Source organism: Eptesicus fuscus, chromosome 8 (assembly GCF_027574615.1).
Source record: "Eptesicus fuscus isolate TK198812 chromosome 8, DD_ASM_mEF_20220401, whole genome shotgun sequence".
NCBI classification, from domain to species: Eukaryota; Metazoa; Chordata; class Mammalia; order Chiroptera; family Vespertilionidae; genus Eptesicus; species Eptesicus fuscus.
The window spans coordinates 46850966-46866724 of NC_072480.1; the positions used below are offsets into that span (position 1 = coordinate 46850966).

Genomic DNA, 15759 nt, shown 5'->3' on the forward strand with positions numbered 1-15759 from the left:
CCCTTCCACTGTCTCTAAAAATCAATGGAAAAAATATCCTCAGGTGAGGAAAAAAATAAAAAGAATATATCTGGGTTTCCATCTCACCTGGATGGCCAGAATCCCCACTGGTTTTCACAGCCAGATGTGGTGGGGGCTTCTCTTCCTGGCACTGATAGTCTGGGCTGAGGAGCCCTGTGTGGGGCTAGGGCAGGTCACTCAATTTCTGTAAGCACGAATTTCTATATTTGTAAAATGGGTATAATAGAATTCTTATGCCACAATGTTGTAGTGAGGATTAAATGTTGTCATAGGTGCTAAAGTACTTTGTAAGTTATAAAACCCTATACACATGGTATGGATTATCAATATTAATATTAACGTGAGCCAGGCAGTAATAACCTTGAAGCAATTAGCAGCTGTTAATACACTAAATATAACTATAATAGGATTTACTTGTCCTAATGAACTATGGAATGGCTTTACTTAAAGGGCAAAGCAATCTTAATTTAGTCAAGCATCCATTAAGCACATATTATACAGTGGTTGCTATGCTAGGTGCAATAAACTATGCAAGCCTAAAAAGATAGTTTCTATCCTCGTGGACACTAATAATAATAATCTAAGACAAGACTGTGTTATATGGCCAAAACAGAAAAAGTTAAAATAATTTGAGATATTTAAAAAGGAAAGGCTACTTGCAACAGGAACCATCAAAGAAGATTTAAGTGAGGTATAGTTACTGAGCTGGACACTTAAGGGATAAGGTTTCAACAAGGGAAGGCTGTAACTGTGTATGGAACATGGCCAAGATTGAGTAAAGAGAGCAGCACCACCTCATACTAGCTTTGTGACTCTGCACATTGACTTAACTTTTCCAAATGTGTAGGTCTAACTGAGGAGTTAGAAGTAAAATGTGAAAGCAAAGCTTCTCAGACTGTAATGTGTAAACACACATGGAGAGCTTGTTACAATGCAGGTCTGGGTGGAGCCAGAGCTGCTGCCTTTCTAAGGAGCTCCCAGGTGATGCTGGTGCAGTTGGTCTGTAGGCCACCGTTGAGAAGTGGGATGTAAATGCCTTTGTCCAGTGCCTAGAACATAATAGTACCTGCTGGATAGATGTTCCTGTTCATGGAATTATTCCCAAATCACTGAATGGTAGAAGATAAAATCCGAGACATAAAAGTGTAGGACCTGTTCACCAAAGTTTTCCTGGAATTCCTACAGATTTATCACATCAAAACATATTTTCCAAACATGAAGAAATCACAATTCTTTTCTTTAATATTTTTAATATATTTTTATTGATTTCAGAGAGGAAGGGAGAGGGAGAGAGAGATAGAAACATCAATGATGAGAGAGAATCATTGATCGGCTGCCTCCTGCATGCCCCCTACTGGGGATCAAGCCCACAACCCAGGCATGTGCCCTTGACCGGAATCAAACCTGGGACCCTTCAGTCCACAGGCCAATGCTCCATCCACTAAGCCAAACCAGCTGGGCAGAAATCACAATTCTTAAATGAAAAAGATAAAGGAGATCAATCTCCTTTATTTTTTATCTTTACCTTTAAGAATCAGCCTTTAATGTGGAGTATAGATATTTTTCATTTAGAAATCAATACTACCTCTACTTAAACAAATGTTTGGCTCTTTCAATAGCCATAATAATCATTTGAAGCTCTGATTCATTAGTTTTTAAACAATTTGAGAACAAAAGTGTTGACAATAGCAAAGCATTACTTTGTCAGGCTATAGTTAATATCCATTTTAATTAGGCCACAACAATATTTTAATTCTCATGTAACATTTCTCATTATAATAATTCTCACAAAACACTTAAATGTACTTCAAACAAGTATATCTTTCTATACTTGTGCCCATTGTTGTAGCTGTTTTATAATATTACTAGGGGCCCAGTGCATGAATTTGTGCACCTTGAAAGGAACTGTGGGCTGCGAGGCTGCAGTGGGCACAGGGACGGGTCTTGGCCCATCTTCTGTGCCCCTGCCTGGCCCCTCCTGCTACGGCCCCTGGTCCCCTGTCTGCCTGCAACCCCTGCTGCTGCTGCTCCCACGCGCTGATGGTGCCAGCCCCACTCGCATCCATTGATGGCACAGAGCAATTGGGGCTGGTGCTAGCAGCAGGTGTGAGTGGGGCTGGTGCTATCAGTGGGTGCGAGCAGTGGCTGCTGCCCCAATCACCCCTCAGAAACAGGGGGAGGTAGAAAAGCCCTCAGGGGCAATCGGGGTTGGCAGCCGCCACTCGCACCCAACTGATGACGCTGAGCAATCAAGACCAGTGCCGGGCATCAGCAGTGGGTGTGAGCGCCCAGTGGTAGCATGGCATGTGGGAACAAAGAATTTTCAGTAACCACCAGAGGCTCGTCCCGACTACAGTGACCAGCACCCCACCTTGGTCTGGCGCCCCAGCTCACCTGCTCCACCATCCCGCTGCAGCTGATGCCTGCCATGTTCTGCGCTCTGCCACCTGTTGACAACACCCACCATGTTCTGCATGCACCCTCTGGTGGTCAGTGCACATCATAGTGACCGGTTGTTCAGTTGTTCAGTTGTTCTGCCTTTCAGTCTATTTGCATATTAGGGTTTCATAGATAGGTAGATAGATAGATAGATAGATAGATAGATAGATAGATAGATAGATAGATATAGATAGATATAGATAGATATAGATATAGATATAGATATAGATATAGATATAGATATAGATATAGATATAGATATAGATATAGATATAGATATAGATATAGAGATAGATATTGAGATACACTTCCCTCTAAATTCTCAGCACTTCAGGAACATGGAACATAATAAGAGCCACTTAATTGATGAGATTTCACTTTCCTGGCCAGGTGGCATCCCAGATAAACATGGATAATTTGGATGGCATTATTGCACTCTTCAAGCTGAGATTTAATCACTTGCTTAAAAACACAGGGGCATACTTACCTAGTACTTGGTATGTCTTATGTTTTAAGAAAGAGAAATCAATTTAGAAAAATAGATGATGTGTAAAAGATGAAATTCTATGCCTTGAGCAGAATAACTTTAAGAATTCTTGAGATAATAGTGTTTGGTCAGATCAGTAAGCATGATGAGTGTTTATACATGGCAGCACCATCCACTGAAGTCCAGAAATAGCAGCTATGGCCATGATTGCACACAGACTTTGCTAATCGATTTGGTCTAATGTGACAGTTGGAGCAGACCTCAGAATCTGTGCAGACACAGAACAAGATCACACACGATTCACTAGGCTGAACAATTAGTCCCCCTTCCCAAATTTCATTTTCCAAACACATACAGCATCTTTCCTGCTGAATGCTCTAAATTAAATTTTAAAACACTGATAATTACCTATAGAGGACCTACTGTATGCAAATGACAATGATGATGTAGATGTTGATAATAATAATAATATTTCTGGAAGATAGAAAGGTATATGTTTTTCCCTTCAGTAGCTTATAAATGAGGCATTCAAGAAAGTAAATACATAAACATACACGGAAAGAATGCTTATGACATTGATGATAGCAATAATGACAAACCATCTGTTTGGGCTATGGGAATGTTTATATTACTGTGTCTTTATCTTTGATTTTTATGAAATAAACCTTTTAAAACTAAAAGAGAAATGAGAGCAATTTAAAAGAAAAAATATCAAATCTTTAGTGCATGTTACAGTAGTTTTCTTTATTTTCTTTCTGAAAAGCATGGTGCAAGGTTTATTCTGGAATGCAAATCATCATAAATTCTGGCCTACAAGTGCATGACTAATCTAATTGCAGGCAGAGAGGATCGTGTGCTAATGCTCTCACTAGAGATCTGTACTAAATGATTTGCTCAGAGAGCAATTGATGCCCCTAGAAAACTTTGAAAAATGTTCTAGTTAGAAACAACTTTGTCCATGTCATATATTTTCTGTTTTTATCTCCATCATTTTTATTCTTTAGGACATTCGGATGAAAATTTCATCTCTTTTGCTAGAGGGTTCATATGCTTCTGCTTATTCCTCACCTGAAATCATGAGTTCATTTTGACAGTATAAGATGCCAAATTGGGTGTCATAGAAATCATAGTGCAGAACCCCAACCCCCAGTCATTACTTACACAAGAAAAAAGAAAGGCCAGTAATTTGTCTTCAGAGCATGAAACCCATTACTTACAAATTATTGTTAATTATATATTGAAATAAATATAGAATCATCATATTTCTACCAGCCTTGGAAATAGACAAGCTCTTAAAAATTTATTGGTGTAAAAAAATTATTAAAAAAATGTATTAGTGTCCTTAAGATTTGGATGATATAAAATAATAAATCACTGTGTATGCCTGCAGCCTTTTGAGATCCTCAAAAACATTACTGTAGAATTGCAAATACTGCAGTAAATATAGCAGCAGCTCTATTCAACTCTACTATATCTATTCAAATTGGGGAAAACATTACTTTAAATAATATAGAAAAGCTGTTGACCTGCTACATTGCACATCTCCATTGTTGTGTGCCACTTCGCCTCACCCAGCACTTGGCCAGGCAATTCAACCTGCCCAGAAACCTCAATGTGCAGAATCCAATGCTCTTAGTGCTCAGAACATCATTACCCAATTCCATCTAGAAGAGCCAAAATTAACTAGTGGACTTGAAGTAGGGAAGACATTTGTATAAAGGAATAAAATAGAGGAATTTATAGATTAGGAGGGCAATAAAATTGAATTGATTTCAATAGTATATATGGAGTAGCTTAACATAAATACCATGAAATTATAATAAGCATCATAAAATATTTTTTAAAGGAGTGATAGAAATTCAATACATTTTGCCTCTCTATTATAGTTTATTTCATATTGGCTAGATTTTCTTGGATATCAATATACCAGGAGACTTAAGCTATTTCAGTTATCCTATCTAATAAAAGAGTAATATGTAAATTGACCGTCACTCCAACACACAAGATGGCTGCCCCCATGTGGACACAAGATTGCCACCACAAGATGGCCAGCAGGGGAGGGCATATGGGAGGGACCAGACCTGCAAGGGAGGACAGTTGTGGGTGATCAGGCCAGCAGGGGAGGATAGTTGGGAGGGACCAGGCCTGCAAGGGAGGGCATTTGGGGGCAATCAGGCCTGCAGGGGAGGGCAGTTAAGGGTGACCAGGCTGGCAGAGGAGGCCAGTTTGTGGTGACGAGGCCTGCAGGGGAGGACAGTTGTGGGGGACCCAGGCCAGCAGGGGAGGGAAGTTAGGGGCAATCAGGCTGGCAGGGGAGTGGTTAGGGGGTGATCAGGCTGGCAGGAAGAAGCGGTTAGGGGCAATCAGGAAGGCAGGCAGGCAAGCAGTTGGGAGCCAGCAGTCCTGGATTGTGAGAGGGATGTCCGACTTCCCATTTAGGCTCAATCCTACCCGACATCCCTCAAGGGGTCCCAGATTGGAGAGGGTGCAGGCTGGGCTGAGGGAAAACACCCCCCCATGCACGAATTTCATGCACCAGGCCTCTAGTCAGATAATAGTGTCTAGACCTATAGTCTGGGTAAATTTAATTGAGAATAACAGAAGTTTTGAAGGCCAAAGAACATCTTTGTTACAATTTAGTTTTTTAAATTAAATTTATTGGGGTGACATTGGTTAATAACATTACATACGTTTCAAGTGCACAATTCTATAATATACCATCTGTATATTGCATTGTGTACTTACCACCCAAAGTCTAGTCTACCTCTGTCACCATATATTTGACCCCCTTTACCCACTTTCTGGTAAGGCAGAAAGTGCTGTCTGTGTCTAGAGTTTGTTTTGTTTCTTCATTTGTTGCTTTCTGTTTTATATTCCACATATGAGTGAGATTATATGGTTCTGACTTATTTGGCTTAGCATGATATTCTCAAGAACCACCCATATTGTCACAAATGGCAATATATCATCTTTTCTTATGATTGAGTAGTAGTCCTTTGTGTAGTATTGCTTTGTAGAGCACATCGTCTCTACCCAATCATCTATTGAAGGACACTATAGTTGCTTCCATGTCTTGGCCACTGTGAATAATGTTGCAATAAGCATATATCTTTATGTGTTTTCAAATTTTTCAGGTTGATACCCAGAAGAATGATTGCTGAGTCAAATGGTAGCTCTATTCTTATTTTTTTCCTTTCAATTTTGTATTTGTTTCAGATATACAGCTTTGTGGTTAAATAATCATATACTTAGACAATCATGCAAAACCCATGAGCACAGACAAGAGTGGTGAAGGCCTGGGGGCGGGGGTAAGGGGTAGAAGGGGCTAATGGGGAGAAAAACACAAACAAACAAAGGGGACATCTGTAATACTTTGAACAATAAAGATATATTAAACTTAAAAACAAATTGCTCCATCATTTCTATCATTTTGTGATAAAAGAACAAATCAGAAGTACAGGATGGGATGAAAGGATAGAAAAACTACTGACTGGTCTACTCTGACAAAGGAGACATATGAAAGACCTTCATGTGGGCCACAAAGATGAATAAGTTATATACACCAGCCCTTTTCAGGTTAACACAGTGCCTTAAGAGACTAACACAGAAGGATAAACTGAGTCTTCATAAAACCCAGAGAAGAGATGGTAAAACTCCTCTTTGGACCCTGTCTGGAGTCACAGCTGAAAAAAAAAAAAAGCTGGTGAGAGGAAAGTGTAAGACCCTCATATAAACAAGTATATTACAGAACAGAAAGCTGAAAGTGCCTCTAAGAAAGATACACATAAAATGCTTTTGAGTGTCTGGGAGGGGGAGATGCCTCATGTAGGGAAGAAAGATGCCCAACAAGAAAGCACTGGTCTTTACCATGTGCCTCCAAGGACATAATGTAGAAATGTCGTGGGGCTGGTCTTGGGGAAAACAGGGGTCAGGCTAATTACAACTGTGGGAGGTGGAGCAGCATAAAAATGTTGAGGAAATAATTTTACTCAAATATACAGAGGGTAAGGGAGATAGGTAACCAGTTGAAAAAATCTTGGAAACAGATACTAAAGGGCTGGATTGGACTGAAGAGACAATAGACCAGTGGTTTTCAACATTTTTCATCTCATGGCACTCATGAACTAATTACTAAACTGTAGCACACCAAAAAATATATTAGCCGGATGATGTGGCTCAGTGGTTGAGCGTCAACCCATGAACCAAGAGGTCATGGTTTGATTCCTGGTTGAACATGCCCGGGTTGGGGGCTTGATTCCCAGTGAGGGTCATGCAGGATCAATGATTCTCTCTCATCATTGATGTTTCTATCTCTTTCTCCCTTCCTCTCTGAAATAAATAAAATATATTATATACATGATATGATGATATATGATATGATATGATATATGATATGATATGATATGATATGATATGATATGATATGATATGATATGATATTTTTGCCAATTTGACAAAAAATTGTTATAATTTTGATTCATTCATGCTAGACAACTATTGTTTTGTTGTAATTTTTTATTTGACAATCCAAGGGAAAAGAGGTCAGAGCTCCTCACTGAACAGTCAGGTATTGCATGTTTTAAAAATTCTTGCAGCACACAGTTTGAAAACCACTGCAATAGACTAAAGAAAATTACCTCAAAAGAGATAATGTGTGAATTGGATCATTGGCAGTGGCTATGAAGGAAAGCAGTGAGTCACAGGAATTAGAAGCAATAGGACATCACTTTTTTCAGCAAATATTTATTAAGCACCTACTATGCACCAAATATTATTAGATTCTGGGATCAAAACATTCTTCCCTTTCTCATTAATGCTTCAGGGAACAAAAGAGTGTCCAACTATGCAGACTTCATATACTGTAGTTCTTTCTTCCCTGCGTGGCGTTCTAGAAAGTTGTTACTGTTGTTCAATTCTTTGTACCCCACATTTCTTACAGTTATTGTCTTTTTACCAATTTGTCTGTAATAGCTAGCTGCTTTAGTGAGAAGTGAAATAGTGTCAAGCACTAGATATACTGAGCTCCACACGTACACAGCTAGGTACTGCCATGTCACACTATATACATGTTTTCTTGGCCTAACAGACTTTATATTTGCACGAACTGTGAACTGGCAGTTGGTATTTATATACAGCCTGTCCCCCAGGGCTGACCCATGGGCATGCGAGGCTTCCGGAGCTGGCAGCCCTCTATGAATGCTGATTGTGTAATGTGTTTTTATAGAAACAGATCCTAATGTGTGTTTCAAACTTGGAGCTATCTATCTATGTACTCCTTCATTTAAAATGAAACACAAAGATGTTTAGCTGTGCAAATAGGGAAGGTGCTTCCAAATAGGTTTCAATTTGGGCCACTCTCCATAAATCTTTTCTGATATCTTTGCTTTCTGTTTTCAAAAGAAAAAAAGAAAAGCTATTGGAGTGCGAGCATATTAGAGTTTTTGTTGGTTACTCACAGTGTGAAATGAGCATCATTAAATAAAGCAACTGCCACATAAATACATTCTGGTTACAAAGAGAACCCACTGTAGGCTGAAATCTTAAATCTAATTAAGGAATTTCCAAATTCTGTATCTTTAAAACCTTACAACAACAACAAAAAATACATTTCACTTGGGACCTGTGAATGGCTCGCTCCGTACATAAAAGAAACAGCTTGTTCTAAAGCTGAACTTCAGTAAATTACAGAGGCGGTGTCTTTCATAACCCCATTATGAGGGAGCATTTCTCTGTTGAAACCTTTGGGTAGTAATGCCTGTGAGCACTTCTCACTGCCAAAGGGTTCTTCAGTAAGGGGTTAAATAAACATCATGCACATTCTGAAGGCATTGTGTTGCTTTCGATAATTAAAACCTGAAAGTAAAATGGTTACTGAAAATGGTTTGTACCTGAATAACTAGAAAATACAGGTTCAAGAAAAGTGTATTTTAGCAATAGGTACCCTCCCATGTCCATGCAAATAGCTGCTTGCTGGGTACACACATTTTCTAAATTTAAGAAGGAAATCAGGCTGAAACTAGGATAACAAAGAAAGCTTCTCCATGCTGTTGTAGAACAGAATAATCTTAATATGTTCTGCATACCCAAAGAACAGATGTTTCTTTACTCATTCTTCCCTTTACCTGTTTAGAAAGATATAAAGAGAAAAGAAAATTTTGGAATACTTCCAAATAGTACAAAATGTTCATGACTTGAAAAAAAATTGAAAAAATAAGTCTATGTTTTGTCACAGTCATTAGGCTATGTATAACTATACACTTGGATGACAATTAAACACTGGAATATCTGGATGGGGAAAATATTTAACCAATTACTCAATATTTGATCTACAAAACGATGCGAATATTTGACATTTGTAAAGCAAACTACTGTTTCTCTTTTCAACAGTATTTTTGTCACATAGCCATAATTTTTAAAAATATAACAATCTAGGACTTGGTGCCTTAAGATTGACTTTTGCAACAATTTTGTGGAGCAAATGGATTTAGGCCTCTATAATGCAAATGATAATTCAGTTATGTACTTTACTTTGTGTATATGTGCTTAAAATAAAGCCTTAATGCTGTTCAAGTTCATGAAAGATTGTGCTCTGAAGTCTTAAAATATTTTAGAATGATCTTTCTCTTCATATATTTAACTTTAAATTTACTTAAAGAAATATCACTGCAAATTATTTTTACCATATATTGTTATATCTTGCATTTTCAATTTCTAACTTCTATACTTATGCTATTCTTGACAATTGAAGAATTAGAAAGTTTTTTAGTTGCATTTTATATAACAGTTGCCATGGGCATACGCTTGTGTGCATATGTTTTATACATGTTTATGTGTGTATGCACATACACACATATATGTATATAATTTATATGCACCTATATACCCTTACAAACTCATATAGGTTTACAGATAAATCCACATTCATATAGGTGCTTTGTTGCATTCATGTGATCAGCTACAAATATGCTAGCTTGGCCTTTTTTCTTTTTAAACAAAGAGCCAGATTTGCCTCTGGCCACACTGTGCACTCTGTAGAACATACACCCAACTTCAAAAGGGCCATGTAAGCGATGAGCTTTTGAAGCCAGACAGAAGGCATATGTCTACATGCCTTAAGGCACAGGGTCAACCAATGCCCTGTGGTCACACACAAGGCGTGTCTCTGTGATCAAACTAGCATCAAAAAGTCTCACACTACTCTCTCCTATGTTACTTCTATCCATACACATGAAAGCTAATTTTTATAAAAAGCGTCATGATGGCCCTATAAGTCATTACCTCTTGCAGTAGCAGTTCACAGGCTAAGCAAATCACTTACAGCACTAATTTATAATAATAGTTCATAGTGGTTATTGGGCATTTACAATGTGCCAGGCCCTCTCATAGTTTTACATCTATTTCTTATTTGATGTGATATAATTACTCCCATGTATTGATTTTATATCTATTTAAACCTTGTCATATCTCTGGCCAATGCTTAGAGAAGTAACAACCAGTGAATGACAAAGCCAGGATAGGAGCCAAGGTTTTTGTACCTCCAAAATGTATGCCTACAATGGTTACCATGTATTGAACACTGAAAACATACCAAGTGTTGTACTAAGTACTTTGCATACATCATATCTCTGATACTCATAACTCAATATGAGGTAGAGATTTTCACTGTGCTATTTCACAAATGAAGAAAACTGACCCACACAGTGCTTTTAAATCCCACATATTCTGCCTCCCCCATAGAACTTGTACACATCTCCCTCATCTGAGCTGGAGACAAGAGCAGAAAACACATTACAGGACAATATTAGAACCCATTCTATAAATTCCTGTTGAATCACTATTCCTCCAGGTCACTGTATTTTCTATGAGAGCCATTGGAAATCCACATCTAAATAATCTTAAAGAGACAAGACCTTCAATAAGAATTGATGGTGAGATTTCAGCTGCAGATCATCTTTCATAATCAACACGAGTGCACTTTGCAATATAAATCTGTGTGGATCACAACATAGCTCCCAATAAGCCCATGCTTCATGCTGTATATGAAAACTGTGTAGAGCTATCTATGGCTGTGACAGAAACCACACACACTGTTGTGATCCCCCTCCCAAGCTGGCCCTTTAAGGCCCCTCTGGTATGTACAAATAGTTAGCACAGTGTTTTCAACAATCTTTTGCATCTTTCATTGTCTTCAAAAACAACTTGCATCCTAAATATTATAAGCATCCTCTTAAAAGAGTATGTTGAGTGCTATGATGCTAATGAAGGAGATAGCTTTTGTGGCTGTGTGATTACACTGAGTGGCCAGATTATTATGATCTCTGAACGCATAATAATCTGGCCACTCAGTGTATATCCTATATAATAAAAGGCTAATATGCAATTGTCCCCTCAACCAGGAGTTCGACCAGCAGGCAGGCCAGCCAACCGCCCATGTCCCCTCCCCCTGGCCAGGCTGGCTGGACTCCACCCATGCACGAATTCATGCACCCTCCCCCCCATATATATATGCGTTCAGAGATCATAATAATCTGGCCACTCAGTGTATACTGTCATCCCTCCAAACCCTATTCAAAAGATCCCCCTTTCCCTAACCCCTCCAAAACTGCTCAGCCCATCCTGCATATAGCTTGTGGTGCTTACAGTGTTCTCAGCAATGTCCGCTCAGTGGTGTTCCAGTCACCTGCTGTCTTTTCACCAGACAGTAGGGCTGCAAAGTCAGGTTTATGAAGGCTGCTGTCCAGATTGCACCAAGCTGGGCTCACACTCTTGGCCATGGCAGCGGCCTCGGGATTTCCCAGACCTGAACCCGCTAGCCAAGCACCAGCACATATCCCCAGGCTCTGCAGCTGCAGCTGGAATCTAGTGCAGCACATTGTATTCCTCCAGAGAGAGAAGAGTATTACTCTTAGCAAGATAGATGTTAACACCAGTACAGTCTGGCTCAGCCTCACCTACTCATCCATGAAATAAAGTTATATCAATTAACCACATGACATATTGAAGATGGACTCTAAAAACATTGCCATATCCAGTTACTTCATCTGCCCAGAGGAAGCAACTTACTGTGATTCTTAATTGGTCGACTGTCTTGTTGATTAGATTTCCAGATTTAGCTATACTAAGAGCCAGGTCATAAGTACACCCCGCTTCTCTGTTGCTTTTACACACAACAAACACTAACACCACACAAAATAAAAGTAATTATGTTGGACCTTTCCCTTGATAAAATGGTAACATGTTGACTATCCTTGGGACCATTTGTCCACTGTAGAAAAATATAATGGATTCCTTAATCAAAATGCAAGAAAGTTGTGTGTGTATGTGTGTGTGTGTGTGTGTGTGTGTGAGTGTGTGTGTAGTTTGCCTTCTCAATATATACAGTATATCTTCAGTGACTATAGTGAAATGCTATAGTAGACTACTGTGTCCTCCAGCTCAGTGCAGCCCCTTTGAAATTGTCAGATTATACAAAAAGGTGGGGTTTTTTCCCCCATTATATCTACTTCAAAAACCTAAAAGATGAAGTGGCCAAACAGCCCGTTTTTTTCCTCCATAAGTATTTGTATGTTAAAAAACAAAAGAAGGTCCTGCCAGTGTGGTTCAGTGGTTGAGCATCGACCCACGAACCAGGAGGTCATGGTTCCATTCCTGGTCAGGGCACATGCGGGATTGCAGGCTTGATCCCCAGAGGAGGGCATGCAAGAGGCAGCCAATTGATGATTCTCTCTCACCACTGATATTTCTATCTCTCTCTCTCCCTCTCCCTTCCTCTCTCTGAAATTAATAAAATAAAACAAAAAACCCTACTGCTTTGGCTCAGTAGTTAGAGCATCATCCGAGAACTGAAGGGTTGAGGTTAAATTCTGGTCAAGGGCACATACCTTAGTTGCAGGCTTGATCCCTCCCCCCGGTTAGGGCTCATGCAGTAGGCAACCAATTGATGTCTCTCTCATACTGATGTTTCCCTCTCTCTGTCTCTCTCCCTGTCTTTGAAAAAAACAGTGGAATGAATATACCCTGGTGTAATTAAATAAAATATATATATTTTTAAAAGACAAACCTTAAAGCTCCATTCTGTGACACACACATCATGTCATGTAAGACCTCAGTGTCTATGAAAACTTATATGCCTTTCTTTTCATTATGGGACTCAACAGAGAGCAAAAGCAGTCCAAAAATATGTTATGAGTGTCTACTCACTCTTTATGTAAAGAAATAAACACAAACAGATAGAAAAAGCCACCATAGAACATGCAGCAAAAACTTGTCACCTTGTGTGTTCTTAAGCCAATGACCTTTTGGTTCTCTTTTTTGGGGGGCGGGGGGAGGGGTAACTAACTCCATTCATTGAATCAACATTTATTGAGAACCCATCTGCTCCTGATTTGCTAGACTTGGGGGGCAAAGGGGGAAGAAGGCACATGAACAGTCCCTGTACTTAATTACTTCAAAATCTAAGAAGGAGATAGGCAATATGGAAAAAATAATAGCTCTCATTTACTGAGCTCTCACAGTGTAAGTAGTGAACCTAATATAGATGATTTGGTTTAATTCTCACACACACCTGAAAAAGCTAGTCCTAGCCTCATTTGAAGGTAGGGAAACTGAGGTCAGAATGTTTCTATAACTCTTGCTCAAGGCCACTCAGCTAGAACGCAGCAGCACTAGGTATGGCCCCAGCTCTGCCCGCTCCAGGCTCATGCTTGTCCTGCTGTGCTAGAAGGGCAGTACTTGAGGTGAAGGAGCATTTCTGTGGGAATATAGCCTGATGGTTAGCATGATTTCCTCTTAGAATTTCTCTGCTCATCTCAACCCCCACCCTCCATAACTCCGAAGGTCCCTGAGGAGAACAAGCCTTCCCTCTAGCACTTCCCAAGGGAAAATTGAAGTGAAATTGAATAAACTCAAGTGAATGATCCCACTGAAAGTGAGAAGAGTAGGTGAAGCCAGCTTATCACAAAGAAGTTTAGGGAACCTTCATTTAGCATTGACCACCTAGCACATAGTAGGTGAACAAAAAACAATTGTTGGTACTGAAAACCAAAATGGTGGGGTGAGGTGGGAAACTAGAATTATCCTTTCATTTCTGCAATAAGCAAGACAGAACCCAGACTATCCAGTGCATGCAATATCTTTGACTTCCAGAGCAACATCAAATAGCTTAATTTCAAATATAAAGTGGAAAATAACCAAGGACAGGTGAGGACACAGGTATCCTAATGCCTGGTCCTAGCTCATGTGTTCACACAAGACCAACCTGGCTACTACAGAGAATGAGCTCTCTCGTCTGGGATCTGACATGGGTCAGGAAATTGTGGTCCTTTTTTCTGTCTTGTATATTTATAGAAAATATTTGGATTCTAACCTACCTAGCTACGTTTACTTCCTGTGCAAATTCTTTCTATCCTTAGGACTTACATATAAAGCTAATAAAATTTTAAAAAGTCAATAATGTTCTAAGCAAGTTTGCCCTAGCCAGATGGTTCAATTGATTGGAGCGTCATTCCATACCCCAAAAGGTTGTGGTTTCGATTCACAATCAAGGCACATACCTAGGTTGCAGGTTTGACCCCTGGTGCAACTGATCTACTAATATGTCTGTCTATCTCTCTCTCTGTTTCTCTCTGTCTCTCTCTCTCTCTCTCTCTCTCTCTCTTCATCTTTCTCTAAAATCAATAAAAACATACCCTTGGAGGGCGGGGAGGGAAGCAAGTTTGCCATCATCCTCATTGAACATCCAGCATATTTTGTTTGTTATAGGATTAAAACCATGTTTATTCATGTATGAGCTGGTGATCAGGGATCTAAAATTTTAGCCCCTCTTTTTTAACACCTGAGTGACTAGGGGGTAGAGGATTTCAGTCAACTTGGTCTCAGTTTTTCTTACCTGTGAAATGCAGAAAAGTTTTTTTTTTGGGGGGGAGGGGTAATCTAATGTGGTCATGTATTTTTTTTTAATAGTATCTACACGTTACTTAAAAGCAAAGGATAACAGATGGAGCATGGTGTCCTAAAATTGTCTTTGATTTAAATAAAATGAAAAATAATAGCAAGTGGGTTTAGGGTTTAATTAGTGACAAAAAATGGATCATGGTCAAACTATCAATAGGCACTATTCATAGTATTTTTCAGATTATTTGAAATGGTGATAGGTCATAAAATAAATTATTGTTATTTTTTTAAAGGGAGCTTTTTCTGGTCATTATAAGTATTAAAGGACTTGATGTAATTTCTGTTTTATTGCCATCTTTTCAGGAATGATCATTTGGGAGATAGAGTGTCTCTAGTATAAAAGTTTTTGCATCATTAGGACTTAACTAAATAACTAATTACCAATAGATGCACATTGCAGATACCAAGAGCTATATAAAATCTTATTAAAATGAAGTTCCAGTGCCCCACAAAATGCATTCCTGAAAACTGTCACTTTCTCCCTTCTTATAGCAATGAAATAAGTAGAAAAAGCAGACAATAGAAAGGGAATGCTCTACATAGTCTTGGCCAAGTCTGAATTTCTTTGTCTTCCTAAAATGTGAAGTCAAAACACAGCTAAGCCATTTCTAAATCTCTTAGCCACAGATGATATTCAATACACACCATTAAAACACTATTATTTTGTGTGAAGGTTATCTAAAAACACTGAAGGTTGTGAATTGAGCTATGCTTGGCAAAAGGGCTGTGCCTACTGAAATTAATAAAAACCTGTAGAAGTCAGAGGTCATAACTTCTGAAGAGAGAACTTTCTATTCTGACCAATAAGTCATACTTTTGTACCTGCTGCTTCAAAGAAGAGGCAGCTAAAAGCTACATAT

General features: G+C 39.0%; 1 non-coding gene across 1 annotated transcript; it reads left to right on the forward strand.

Annotated features, from left to right (window-relative positions):
- Positions 1-6510: 6510 nt before the first annotated feature.
- LOC114232455 (small nucleolar RNA SNORA26) lies at positions 6511-6632 on the forward strand. Its single transcript, XR_003618502.1, has one exon. It is a non-coding gene; the product is annotated as a small nucleolar RNA SNORA26 (small nucleolar RNA).
- The last annotated feature ends 9127 nt before the right edge of the window (positions 6633-15759 follow it).